This window comes from Chrysemys picta, chromosome 4, assembly GCF_011386835.1.
Source record: "Chrysemys picta bellii isolate R12L10 chromosome 4, ASM1138683v2, whole genome shotgun sequence".
Classification (NCBI taxonomy): Eukaryota; Metazoa; Chordata; order Testudines; family Emydidae; genus Chrysemys; species Chrysemys picta.
The window spans coordinates 150,921,346-150,934,584 of record NC_088794.1 but is presented as its reverse complement, the minus strand read 5'-3'; positions in this window follow the sequence as shown (position 1 = coordinate 150,934,584).

Genomic DNA, 13,239 nt, shown 5'->3' with positions numbered 1-13,239 from the left:
CCTCTGGGGCACCTGGCATTGGCCACTGTCGGAAGACAGGATACTGGGCTAGATGGACCTTTGGTCTGACCCGGTACGGCCTTTCTTATGTTCTTATGTTCTTGATCCCCCCCCCATTCCTTCCACCAATCAATGCAGCAGAGCCAGCATGGAAGCATGGAGGGAGACACAATTGGAATCAAGTACAGAGCTAGTCCAGATTACTTCCTCACTCACCCCAGTACCAGAGGGAACCAGGGACCAGGATGACACTCTCAGAGCCCAATCTGGTCCTGGGTTTGCTCCTGGAGTAGCACAGCTATGCATTGCCTCTTACTCAAGGCTTGGAGCAAAGCCACCCCCCCCCCCCCCAGCTCTGGGGGAATTTATAAATCAAGTTTGCAATAAATATCTTTCTCTAGGGGTGTCAAGGCTCCTTCCCCACTCTGAACTTTAAGGTATAGATGTGGGGGCCTGCATGAAAACCTCTAAGCTTAACTACCAGCTTAGATCTGGTCCGCTGCCACCATTCCCAATGTGCTAATTCCCTTCCCTGGGTAGCCTTGGGAGACTCTTCACCAATACCCTGGTGAATACAGATCAAACCCCTTGGATCTTAAAACAGGGAGAAATTAACCATCCCCCTCTCCTCTCTCCTACCAACTCCTGGTGGATCAAGATCCAACCCCCTTGGATCTAAAAAACAGGAAAAATCAATCAGGTTCTTAAAAAGAAGGCTTTTAATTAAAGAAAAAGGTAAAAATCATCTCTGTAAAATCAGGATGGAAAATAACTTTATAGGGCAATCAAACTTAAAGAGCCCAGAGGACCCCCCTCTAGCCTTAGGTTCAAAGTATAGCAAACAGAGGTAAACACCCTAGCAAAAGGTACATTTACAAGTTGAGAAAACAAAGATAAAATTACCACGCCTTGCCTGGCTGTACTTACAAGTTTGAAATATGAGAGACTTGTTCAGAAAGATTTGGAGAGCATGGATTGATGTCTGGTCCCTCTCAAAACAAAGAGCACAAACAAAAGCCTCCCCCCCCACCAAGATTTGAAAGTATCTTGTCCCCTTATTGGTCCTTTGGGTCAGGTGTCCGCCAGGTTACCTGAGCTTCTTAACCCTTTACAGGGAAAAGGATTTTGGAGTCTCTGGCCAGGAGGGATTTTATAGTATTGTACACAGGAGGGCTGTTACCCTTCCCTTTATAGTTATGACAAGGGGCAATAAAAACAAATGGTCCCGTCTTTTATTTGTTCCCATGACATTATAACTAGAGGCACGTCATGTAATAACAGCATGTAAAATATTGACCCTGCTTAACCTTTGCTTACTGTGCCAGGCTGTCTAAACCCTGCCCTACAACTGAAGGGGTTATGGAGCGACTCTGGACCCAGGTGACCCCTCCAGCATGCTCCAGAAGGGGCCTGACAAGGCAGGGAGAAGGAACTGCCCTGAGAACTCCTGAGGAAGGGTGCTGCAGAAACCTTCTCCACCTGCTGAGCCCACAAGGGCTGAAGGTTTCATTGGTTCCTTTTCTCTTACTACTAGAAGTGGGGAAGGGAGCTGTGTACTAATAGGAGAACCACTGATCACACACTCTGGATGACATGGGTATCATTGACTTTGTCAGTGGAGGTCAACTGCCCGGCAGGACACTGAGTATAAACCATCCACATGCAGCATGAGGGGAATGGTGTGAGAGAACCAGCTGCCTCCAAAAACCACACCCCACGCTGTGTCAGCAGTGAAAACGTCAAGGAATCTCATTGACCTGGTCAGGGAAAGAGGCTCTCATAATTCAGGGCCACTACACCCCTATTTCCCCTCAACTGGCCCAGAACAACACCCGGTCTCAGACTTCCAGCTCCGCAGCTGTTGCCTCTCATGGGTGGAGACACGTCTCTCTCCCTTCTGAGCAGGGTCTGCCTAGGCTGCCTTCAGCCTGTATTTCTCAGCACAGCCAGGCTGCCCAAGCACTCCTGCGTGCTTTCTCTTCAGAGACTGGTAACGGAGTGATTGTCAACAGCTGTAGGTACCACACAGCTCTTCCTAAGCAGGCCCATTGTATGTTTAATTACAGAGAAAACATATTAAACATGGTAAAAGAACCTACAGGCCTGCAAATAAATGTACCAGAATTAACCCCCGAATCCTAACAGGGATTCTGGCAGAATAAGCTCTTCAACATCACTCCCTAGGGGAAACCTGGGGGTTACTGTTACCCTGGAATCTGCCATCCTTGCGTGTACCCCAGAACTTGACAGGACTGCAGTCAGCCATTTTGATCCATTGGCAAGTGCAAATGAGACAAATACCCACTTTTGTCAAAAAAGTGGGGTGCAGGGGAACATGCGGGGTGTGTGTGGGGTGAGTGGCGATGCCAGCTCCATGCAGGGGGGAGGCAGGGCTTGGGAGGGAGGCAAGCCATGCTCAGGCGAGCAGTGACACAGCCCCATCCTCACGCGGGAAGGGGGACTCGGGCCGGGCCAGCCCCATGTTGGCGGGGAGGGCTCAGACGAGCAGTTTGGGCCAGCCAGCCCCGCATGGGGGAGGGAGAGGGCTCAGATTAGTCATGGCAGGTTTAGTCCACCCTTTTATACAGCTCAGGGCAGGGTCTTTGTCCTGGCGATCCCTGAAACAGGTAATTAGTACACAATGGCTCTTTCCCCAGGGCATAGCTTCAGAAGGTGAGCTTAGAAGGGGTATCTCAAGATACTTCTTAGGAAATGCACTTCATGTGTATTGTTCCAAAAAGACCTTTGAACTTCATCTTACCTTCCAGAGATTACACTAATGTTGTCTTCCTGCTAAAGACGTTCCATACAATCTCATGGTAGTGCCTCAACATTTGCATTTCTAATACAATGTACCCCCAGGGTATTAACCCTTAGGTTTAACTTCATTCAACAAAGTTCATTCAAGATATTACAGGAGATTGTCAGTTTCTCACAGCAGCACCACAGCGGGTGGAAATTGCATTCATGTCCACTTCACAGTCACTTGACACTACCTCAGTGGCGTAGAAAGGCATTAAGGCAAGTGAGAACCAGTACACACAAACCCGGAGCCAGCCTCCGGTTCCTGGAGCCTGTGTGAAGGGGAGAAGAAGAAGAACAGAGGGCACAGGACTGAAACGGGCTTCCTGAGTCATAGAGTCCAGTCCCAGGCTATCACAGGCAACCCCATCATATAATACCAGTCATAAACATATCAAGATCCATTTTAAAACGAATTAGGCTGTTTGCCCCACTATTCCTATTGGAAGGCTGTTCCAGAACCTCACTCCCCTGGTGGCTGGAGACTGGGATGGGGCGTCTGCCCCCACACTGGCAGAAAAGGGGTTAAAAGCAGCCCTAGGAAGGCTGCGCAGGAGGCAGCCAATCACAGAAGGGCTTATAGGGGCAGCCAATCAGGGCTGGGCTGGCCCATATAAGAAGGGCTGCAGAACAGAGCAGTGGGAGTCACTCCCTGGAGCTTGAGAAGGGAGGGAGAACTGGCTGCCTTGCAGGCAGAGGGCAGCACGCACCCTGGACAGAGCAATGCTGCAGGCAGAGACCCAGAGAGCTAAAGGCAGCTCCTGGCAGGCTGAGGCCCTGATGAAGGGCAAAGAGGGTGCTGGGGCCACTGAAGGGAGTGGCTAGACAGTGGACTGCAGTTTGCCACTGAAAGGAGTGGCCGGACAGCAGACTGCTGGGATGCTGCTGAGATGAGCCATTTATGACTATAGCAAACAATTCATTGGAATACAAAGATGTCAAACTTCTGAGTTAAACCTATAAACATCCCTTCTGCTCACCGGTGAGAGAGATCCTGGGACTGAATGTGTCATACATCAGAATGACACAAAACCCAACATGCAGCAAATGCAGATGACCATGTTTGAAAATGTTCTGCTTACACATCTGAATGCGAGGGACAAGTGCGCAAAGGAAGACTAAATGTAAAATGCCATCCTGGGTCAGTTTAATGCAGGGTCATTTTGTCCCAATATAGTGTACTACTTGGTCAGCTACATATGTTTAATTAATCGTATTGGAGTCAGGGAAAAATAACACTTTGTTGCATGCATATATTTTAACTCTCTCTGCAGAAGGTTCTTTACATTTATAGCGATGATTAATTTTCTAGCAATTTTCCATTGTACATATATTTTTACAGACCAGATTTGCAGTTGTGGTACATTAATGAACTGATTTTATTGGAAGCATTGCCAGTTTCCACCAGCTGAGGATCTGTTCTGATATTTCTGAGCAGTTACCTTGAAATGCAGAAATAGTTTAGCTAACACAATCACATTTCTAAAGCAATTTCTGCTCTTCATTGTATTAACTTGCAGAAAAAAGACGTTGTGATGTGAATGTCTCAGACGCTACCGTTGACATTAGAAATCTGCCTAAAACAAGTTCTGAACTATGGATCTAGACCAGCACGTGGTTGCTCGTATACTCACAGGTAATTTGTTTTTTGTTTCTTTTGTTTTGTTTTTTGACTATCCCCTGCTTTATCATCTGGTGTAATGTCCTGATTATCTGTCAGTTAAACGCCTGATGCAATTACAAGGGGCACTGGAACAGGCTCTAAGACAGTAACCCATAAATGGAGAATAGGGTCTTGGTTTTTTTTAGTAATCTCCAGATATGGCACCAGACTAGCAAACAGCTAAGCCCTATTTGTGTACATGCCACAGCGCACCAGGGCCCTTTCCCCCCAATGTACAATGAGAATCAAGAAGGGGAGCAATGGGGAAGGAGAGAGGAGGCAGAGGAGGGGCTTGATTGGCTGATTTACCTGTGATGTCACAGTTTTAAACCCTGATAAAGGAAAGCACTTAACCACAAGCTTTTTTAACCCTTTTTTAAGGTTGACTTCAACGGGATTATTCAGAAGTTTAAAGCTAAGTAAAAAATCTAATTCTTTGCTGGTGCAGGAGAAGACGAGTGGTAAAGGAAAAAAGAAAATAAAGACAAGAAGAGGAGGCTGGTGCGTACCTGCTCTGACTTTTTTCAGAATCCCACTGGAGAAGAACAAACAGTAACAGAGCAGCGACAGGGAGACCAGGGGAGGAAAACGGAAGGAGAGGAACAGCACTCAACATGTCCATTCTGGACAGGCTGTCAGAGGGCGGGGGCTGAGTTTAATCACACTTCCCACCACGCTGTACGGAGGAAGCTGCTCTTGTGCATGACAATGTCGGTTAAGGTGCCCACACCCAGGAAATTCAGGGCTGCGTCGCATTCCCTTCGCAACGTTTTCTGAGCTTGTCCTACTTCAGGAATGGTTCTGGATGGATTCAAGGATGGGTGCAGCCCAGGGCTGTCTTATTTAGCTGAACTTCTATCGCTAGCTCGTGAGTACTCAAAACTCCTACAGGGATTTTCTACTTAGAATGAACAATCGCCGCTTTTCCTCTCCATTGGAAAGGAAAATGCCTTGTCATGCAAGTGACTCTATTCTATCCTTAATATGCCTCTGAAATCCCCGTGGACGAATGAGTTCTTAAACCAGTGGTGAAATTCCTGGTATTTTGCTTGTGCCACTAAAGACATTTCAATCTTCTCACATCCAGGAGGGCACCTGTGTTTATTTTCTTTTAAAATCCATTAAACCCTCAACCTTCTAGTGGGCAACTTAGGGCTTGTCTACACTGGCACGTTTCTGTGCAGTAAAGCAGCTTATAAAGAAAATAATGGAGATATCCCATCTCCTAGGACTGGAAGGGACCTTGAAAGGTCATTGAGTCTAGACCCATGCCTTCACTAGCAGGACCAAGTACTGATTTTGCCCCGGATTCCTAAGTGGCTCCCTTAAGGATTGAACTTATAACCCTGGGTTTAGCAGGCCAATGCTCAAACCACTGAGCTCTTCCTCCGCATCACACTGTAAATGTGTCCACACTGCCAAGCCACTTTGTGTGCAGAAAGTCCTCAGTGGCAGCACTGCAAGAAACCCACCTCGACGAGAGTCGTCAGGCTATTTGCACAGAGGCTCCTGCGCTCGCCTGCCAGTGTAGACACTTGATTGGTTTCTGCTCTGTAATTGGCCTCTGGAGCTGTCCCATAATGCCTCAAGTGACCGCTCTGCTCATTGTTTTGAACTCCGCTGCCCTGGAAACATGCATCCCTTCCCTTTCAAAGCACTGTTTCTGACAGCAAAAACAAACTAGATTAGTTCATGGAGGAGAGGTCAATCAATTGTTCTTAGCCAAGGTGGTCAGGGACGCCATGCTCCAGATGCACCTAACCCTCCAGACGCTGGGACTGGATGATAGGGGATAGTGTGATGCAAGGGCTTTGGGCAAACTCCAGACCTATGTCGCAACTAAGACTCTGCCAGCTTAGTGCTGGGAGAACATTATTACAGTTAAGTTGTTAAAATTGCCATAACCTCTGTAGCATTTGGACTTTCCTCAATGCTGTAATACACATGTGCTCATCTCTGTATATCTCCTGTTCAGAGTAACAGCTGTACAGTTGTGTGTTACATAACTCTCACATGGCTGGGGCAGACCCAGGATGTCAAAAGCCATTAATCATTGCTGAGTTTTGCCCCTAGAAATGACTACAGCCCTTAAGGGAACTGGTGTTCAATTAATAACCATTAAAAAGCAACATGTCCAGAGGGAACACCTTGATTCGCAATACAGCAGGCGCAGGCCAATGGAGAAGGGGAAATTCCCACCCAGGGATGAATCACACAGGACACTTCCCCTCATGGACCCCTCTCCCAAACCTTTGCCTCTGTGAGCCCTGGGGTCAGAATGGTCACAGGGCAGTGTCGTTGGATAAAAGCTGCCTATGATAAGGAAACAAGGTGGGTTTTTTGTTTTTTTTTACCAGAATGGATCCTAGGAGGTAAGAACTCTATCTGCCAGGCAAAGGGCCCCTGGCTGCCACAGCTGGGATGAGCATCAGATGCTGAACCTATAAGACTTTCTTACTTTGAACAGAAGTTTTATAAGATAATAACCTAAGGGTTGAATCTTTGCCTGTTTGTGTCTTTAGTATTCTTAGCATTGTGCATATACCTCTTGCTTCCTTTTCATTTAATTAATAATGCCTACGTACGTTCATTACAGGGTAGGACTGCACATCGCCTTTTTGGGTAAGGAGGGAGCTGTCCTGCGATATGTGTCTGGTCCTTTCAAAACAGAGGCACTTGGATTTTCTGGGACAATACAGTAAAAGGGCCTATCAGAGGGGTTCGCTTACTTGGTGTCAAGAGGGACTGGGGCTTCCAAGAGGACTGTTTATACAAAGGCTGGCAAAAGCCTACGGAGGTCATATCTCTCTGCAGTGTTGTTGCAGCTGTGTTGGTCCCTGGATATTAGAATATCTTCTATTGGGCCAACTTCTTTTGGCCAGAAAGAAACAGAAGTTAGTCCAGTAAAAGCTGTTACCTTACCCACCATGTCTCCCTAGGGAGTTAATAAGCAGTGCCGTTAGCTGTGTGATAAGGAGTTAGAGCTGCAGCTGGCGCGGGGTTAACATCACTGTCACTGAACAGTCTGCCCCGAAGAGGAACCTGTTGGCTTGCGATACCAAGGAGAGTGACAGATGGATCACCCGGAACTGCCCTGTTCTGTTTGTTCCTTCTGAAGCATCTGGTGCTGGCAACTGTCAGAGACAGGACACTGGGCTAGAAGGACCCTGTCTGACATGGTACGGCCCTTCTTATGTTCTTATGGTTTGCAGAGTTCTAAGGATTAAGTCTGGGCTGCATGAATTCTTCTGAGTCTAGTGCGCTGAAGGGGCCAGGCCGGTTTGTTTCACTTTTCCGCTAACCCCTCTAAGTGCCTATGGACACATAGCAATTTGCTTTGGATTCAGTCTGGGCAGCCAGTTACAAAGACTACATCTGTCAAAATAATGACAGCAAAGGAAATTAAAAAGGCAAGTGTGAGGAGAAGTATGACGCTCCTGGAGAGGATAATGGAGGAACAACGCGAATGCTCATTGAGTTTGACAATTTTAGGTTAAAAGGTGCCAGCAGTATCTGATTTTTATTTTCCATTAAACTCTTCTTCTCTCACCTGGGTTAGGGCCCAGTCAAAATGTATATCAGTCAGAGGGAACGTTGCCCAAGTCAGGGTGTGAGAATTAGGCTGATAGTTAGTGGTGATACCTCAGATCTCAAAGCAGTGACTGGGTCTCTTTTGATAGCAAAGCATTACACGGAATAGTGGAATTTACTTCCTGTCTCCAGAACCAGATGCGCCTACTGGCTCTTGTGCAGGATTCTCTCACTCTTTTCCGTCGCACCGTGAGATTTGCCTTTTGATACGTTGCCTTATCGTTGCGCTGAGAGGGTTGGAATGGTAATGTATTTTAAATTGCTCAGAGGCACTCAGAATGCGGCTGGGGGAAGGTCTGATAAATACAAGGATAAATGCTAATAGTTCCTTCTGGAACGCCAATACAGCACACCCACTGTGCAGATGCATCTGGTCTATAGAAAGAAGTTAGCGGGAAGGGTTGAGATTTATGGCAAATTGCCCAAGCCTGCGCGTCTCAGGACTTCACTGCTTTTTCCCTGCTGCAGCCGAAGGGCAGGGTTTTCAAAGGGACAGGGAGTTGTCCCTGGTACTTGTGCCATTCTTATATCACTGGTCTTTATAGAGCAGTGTTTCTCAAACTGGGGTCGCCACTTGTTCAGGGAAAGCCCCTGGCGGGCCGGGCCGGTTTGTTTACCTGCCGCATCCGCAGTTTCCGGCCGATCGCGGCTCCCACTGGCTGCGGTTCACTGCTCCAGGCCAATGGGAACTGCTGGAAGCGGCGCGGGCCGAGGGACTTACTGGCCGCCGCTTCCAGCAGCTCCTGTTGGCCTGCAGCGGCGAACCGCGGCCAGTGGGAGCCGCGATCGGCCAGACCTGTGGACAGGGCAGGTAAACAAACCGGCCCGGCCCGCCAGGGGCTTTCCCTACACAAGCGGCGACCCCAGTTTGAGAAACACTGGTGTAGAGACAAGGGAGTAAATCTAGGGCTCAGAGCTCTTAGAGAAATGATACTGAAAGCCAACTGCTGTGTTAACTAATCCAAGCTCCAGAACCGCACTCCAAGGCCTAGATCGTGCCCTGGACTGTATAAGGAGAAGTTACACCCTTGCACACACAACCTGGACCTGAGGTTATGTTCTTCCCTCCTTCCCCTCCACTGAGCCATGTTTGGTCAGTTCTTCACTGTACAAGTATCCTCATGGTGATAACTGGGACTACTTGGGTAGTAAGGGCTGCCGGGTTAGGCTCTGCCCCTGCAGTTGGATCGATGCAGACAGACCCTTGCCCCCATGCAGAACCCCACAGGCACAGGGAGCTGCCTACATACGTCCAGCTGCAGGGCTGGGGCCTGTACTGTTTGTCTGACCTGGCCAGGTGTTGCAAACCGCATGAGCAGAATGCAGAGCACAGGGCACTTCAGCGCCCGGATGGCCTGACAAAGCCGGGAATTTTTGTCAAACCCTGGTTAATGCTGAACCTTGCCCAACATTCCAGCTCTTAGGTAAACCACAGAAACAGGTTCACAGACTGATTTAATCTGGGGCCTGATCTGGTGCCCACTAAACCCTACGCCATTGCTATTGAAGTCAGTGGAAAACCTCTCCTTGACTTCAATGGACCTCGGATTACCAGCCCAGCACAAAGGCCCTGATCCATGACCTTCTCTACCCAGGTAGGGCAGGGTTTCAAAGATCCTAAGGCCCAGATCTTCAAAGATATTTAGGTGCCTACATCAATGGGAGTTAGGTACCTAAGTACATGGGAGGATGTGAGCCAAAGTGACTTAGGAGCACAAGTTGCATTGCAAGCAGTTGGCTTGTGCTCCTAAGTCATTCAGGGTCTTTTTAAACTTCCCTGCATAGCTGTTAGGTACCTGTATTTGGGGGTTGATTTTTGTTTTCCCCACTCCCTCTGGATCACTTCTTCAATCTTCACATCTGTACATCTACTTTTAAAGGGCATCACTACCTTAAAAAAACCCTCTTTCCATCACTTCCCCTTCAATATGATCCCACAGCGGCGAGAACAAGTCTCAGCACACGGAATCGGGCAAGAAATAAATCAAATAGACTTTAAAAGCGTGTCTTGGCGGCTTTATTAAAATGCAGTCGACTGCATTTGTGAATTTGAGGATCTTATTGTTTATAGCTTTAAAAAAAAGAGAAGAACTGACGACATCAGCAACTTACCTCATTATATCACCATCACGGTGATAAATAATATTTTTCCCAACTCCTCCTGAGTCCGTTTGAAATCCTGTAAAAAGCTTATACAGTGTATTTGTGCTTAATTTATTCTACTTACAGACTCTGGGAGAGCTGAGGCAGCAGGAGGTAATTTGTGGGACAGCTTGAAATAGCTTTATTAACACTTTAAATATCGCTGTCATCAGATTCTCACCTCCTGATGCAAAGCACGGCGTTAACACTTCATTAGAAACCCTTCATGTTGCCCCCACTTCTCTCCTCCTCCTGGAGCCAGCTTAGGAGTCGGGTCTGATTCGGCGCCCACAGAAACCCAGGAAGGTTTTGCTACTGGCGTCAGAAGCGGCACAAGTGGAACCTGAAGGTCGAAGATCAAAAACGGGGATATGAAGTTTACTATGGCATGGGGTCAGTTTAGGTTCTGCCTGACTTGGGCCCCAGTCCTGCAAGCAGCAGCATCCTACCGAATTCACGACCATGAAAAACATCTCATGGACCATGAAATCGGGTCTTTGGTGTGCTTTTACCCTGTACAATACAGATTTCACGGGGAAGACCAGCGTTCCTCAAACTGAGGGTCCCGATCCAAAAGGGGATTTCAGGGGTGTTGCAAGGTTATTATAGAGGGTTGCAGTATTGCCACCCTTACTTTGGTGCTGCTGCTTTAAGAGCTGGGCGGCTGGAGGGCCCAGCTCTGCAGGCAGCAGCGTCGAAGTAATGGCGGCAATACCACACTGTGGTATGCTTACTTCGGCACTGATGCTGGTGGCAGCTCTGCCTTCAGAGCTGGGCTCCCGGCCAGCAGCCGCCGCTCTCCAGCCACCCAGCTCGGAAGGCAGCGCCACCACCAGCAGCAGCACAGAAGTAACAGTGGCAATACTCCAACCCCCTTACAATAACGTTGTGACCCCCCCCACACACACACACACACCCACACAACCCCCTTTGGGTCAGGACCCCTACAATTACAGCTTTGTGAAATTTCAGATTTAAATATCTGAAATAATGAAATTTACAATTTTTAAAATCCTGTGACCGTGAAATTGACCAAAATGGACCGTGAATTTGGTAGGGTTCTAATCATGTGGGTGAATCCATTCACCCCGGTACATCCCCACTGAAGTCAATAAGGCTCTCTGTGGGTACAGGGGTCTGCCTGCACAGAGCTAAGTGGAGGCTGGTGGCCTCAGTTTGTCTCTGATTTATTCTGAGAATATGGCTACTTACGCTGCAAGATGCAGCTAGACCCAGGCTTTGCACAGGCATCAGAGTCTGAAGGCATGGGGGATTAGTGTACTCGCTTTGTGGCCACAGCTGCTGCACACCATCCCTCCATGCAAAAGCCAAACCACCCCAAGCCTCCTTCCCTGGAACCGTAGGGAACAGAGGTCCACAACAGGCATCAAGATGCAGATTTCCAAGACTTAACATCTCCATGTCTACTCCAGCACTTCTCCAGGATTCTCCTGTCCGTCAGGCTTCGCACATGTGGTGGCGGAGGGCGGGAGGAGCTGAGAAGGATTTGGGCCTTAGTGCTATGAACTGTCTTCTCAATCCAAAGCCCATGAGAACCAAAGGGAACGACTCCCATTAACGTGAAGGGGCACTGGATCAAGCCCTGATTGTAAACAGTCGAATCCTGCAGTTTACTAAGGATGAGCTCCCACTGACCCCAGTAGTGATTGCAATTAAACTTTCCTGTTCAAACCCCTAACCCAAAAGTTCAGATCCAAAATCAAACCTCGAACCTGAAGCTGATCCCCAAATGGAAACATCGCCCGTCACAAAAATGCATCCCAGCTAAAGCTTGCAAGACTGACTCAGGTTGCCTTTTTAAATGCTGCCAATTGACCTGTCCTAAGTCAGTTTTCAGTGATTAATGGCAATTTAAAAGAAAATCCATCAAATTGTCTCCCTTTTCAAACTCTTCCCTATGGGAAGCAGAACGCCTCCAATTGTCTGAGAAAATACCGCACGGAACGTTAGATGGCCCTGTTACCACTATTTCCTCCTTGCACTGATGTTTCCCAGACCCCTTTGTGGCTAAGCTGGGAGCAGCCTTGTGGAGCAATCGGAGTGGAATGTGTGTATTTGGGGAGAGGGTTTTTGCAAAATTGGCCCAAAGACTCAAATTTGCCAGTTTCATTTTAACAGCAGATTTTCCTTTGGCTTTACAATAGGGGAATGAAACAGCTCCCTCCCAGACTTGAGTATCTTGGAGGCAGAAAGCTTTCCACAACTCGCCAAACCACTGCACCGATAATAGCCACAAACCACCAGGATGGTGTTTGTTTTGGGTACCCAACGCCCATTGGCTTTCAATAGGAGTTGGATGCTGTCTCCCTCAAGGGCTTTTGAAACACAGCCATCCTACGTGGCCCAGATGTTCAAAACTGGGGGTCTAAACAGTTAGGCTACAAAGCCATATGTATACATGTAGTGTGTGAGTTTCAAAAAGATCTAAGTATCAGAGGGGTAGCCGTGTTAGTCTGAATCTGTAAAAAGCAACAGAGGGTCCTGTGGCACCTTATAGACTAACAGAAGTATTGGGAGCATAAGTCTTGCATCTGAAGAAGTGAGGTTCTTACCCACGAAAGCTTATGCTCCCAATACTTCTGTTAGTCTTAAAGGTGCCACAGGACCCTCTGTTGCTTTTTAAAAAGATCTAAGTGATTTAAGAACACAAACCCTATTGACTTTCAGCGTGACTTACATTCCGAAGTCATTCCGGCGCTTTCAGCCCTAATTTGTATTCAGACGGCTACAGATGGCTTTAGGAGCCTAAAGTTTAGGCACCCAAGTTTTAAAATGTTGGTCTGCAGGCTGCCAGCAGCAACTCATTACACAGTGTTAGCGAGCAGTTGAGGGTCATGCCATGACAGGGCACTGGAGTGGCCAGGGTAGTTGGAGGCTGGAGAGCATGCCTGCACTTCATTACAATAAGCAGGGTGAACAGAGCAGGTGTACAAACCCCTGCTGGTTTCTGAGATATTACCAGTTCCAGCAATATTCCCTGTATTTACAATGAGGAATATGTCTGGAATCCGTAATCCCTC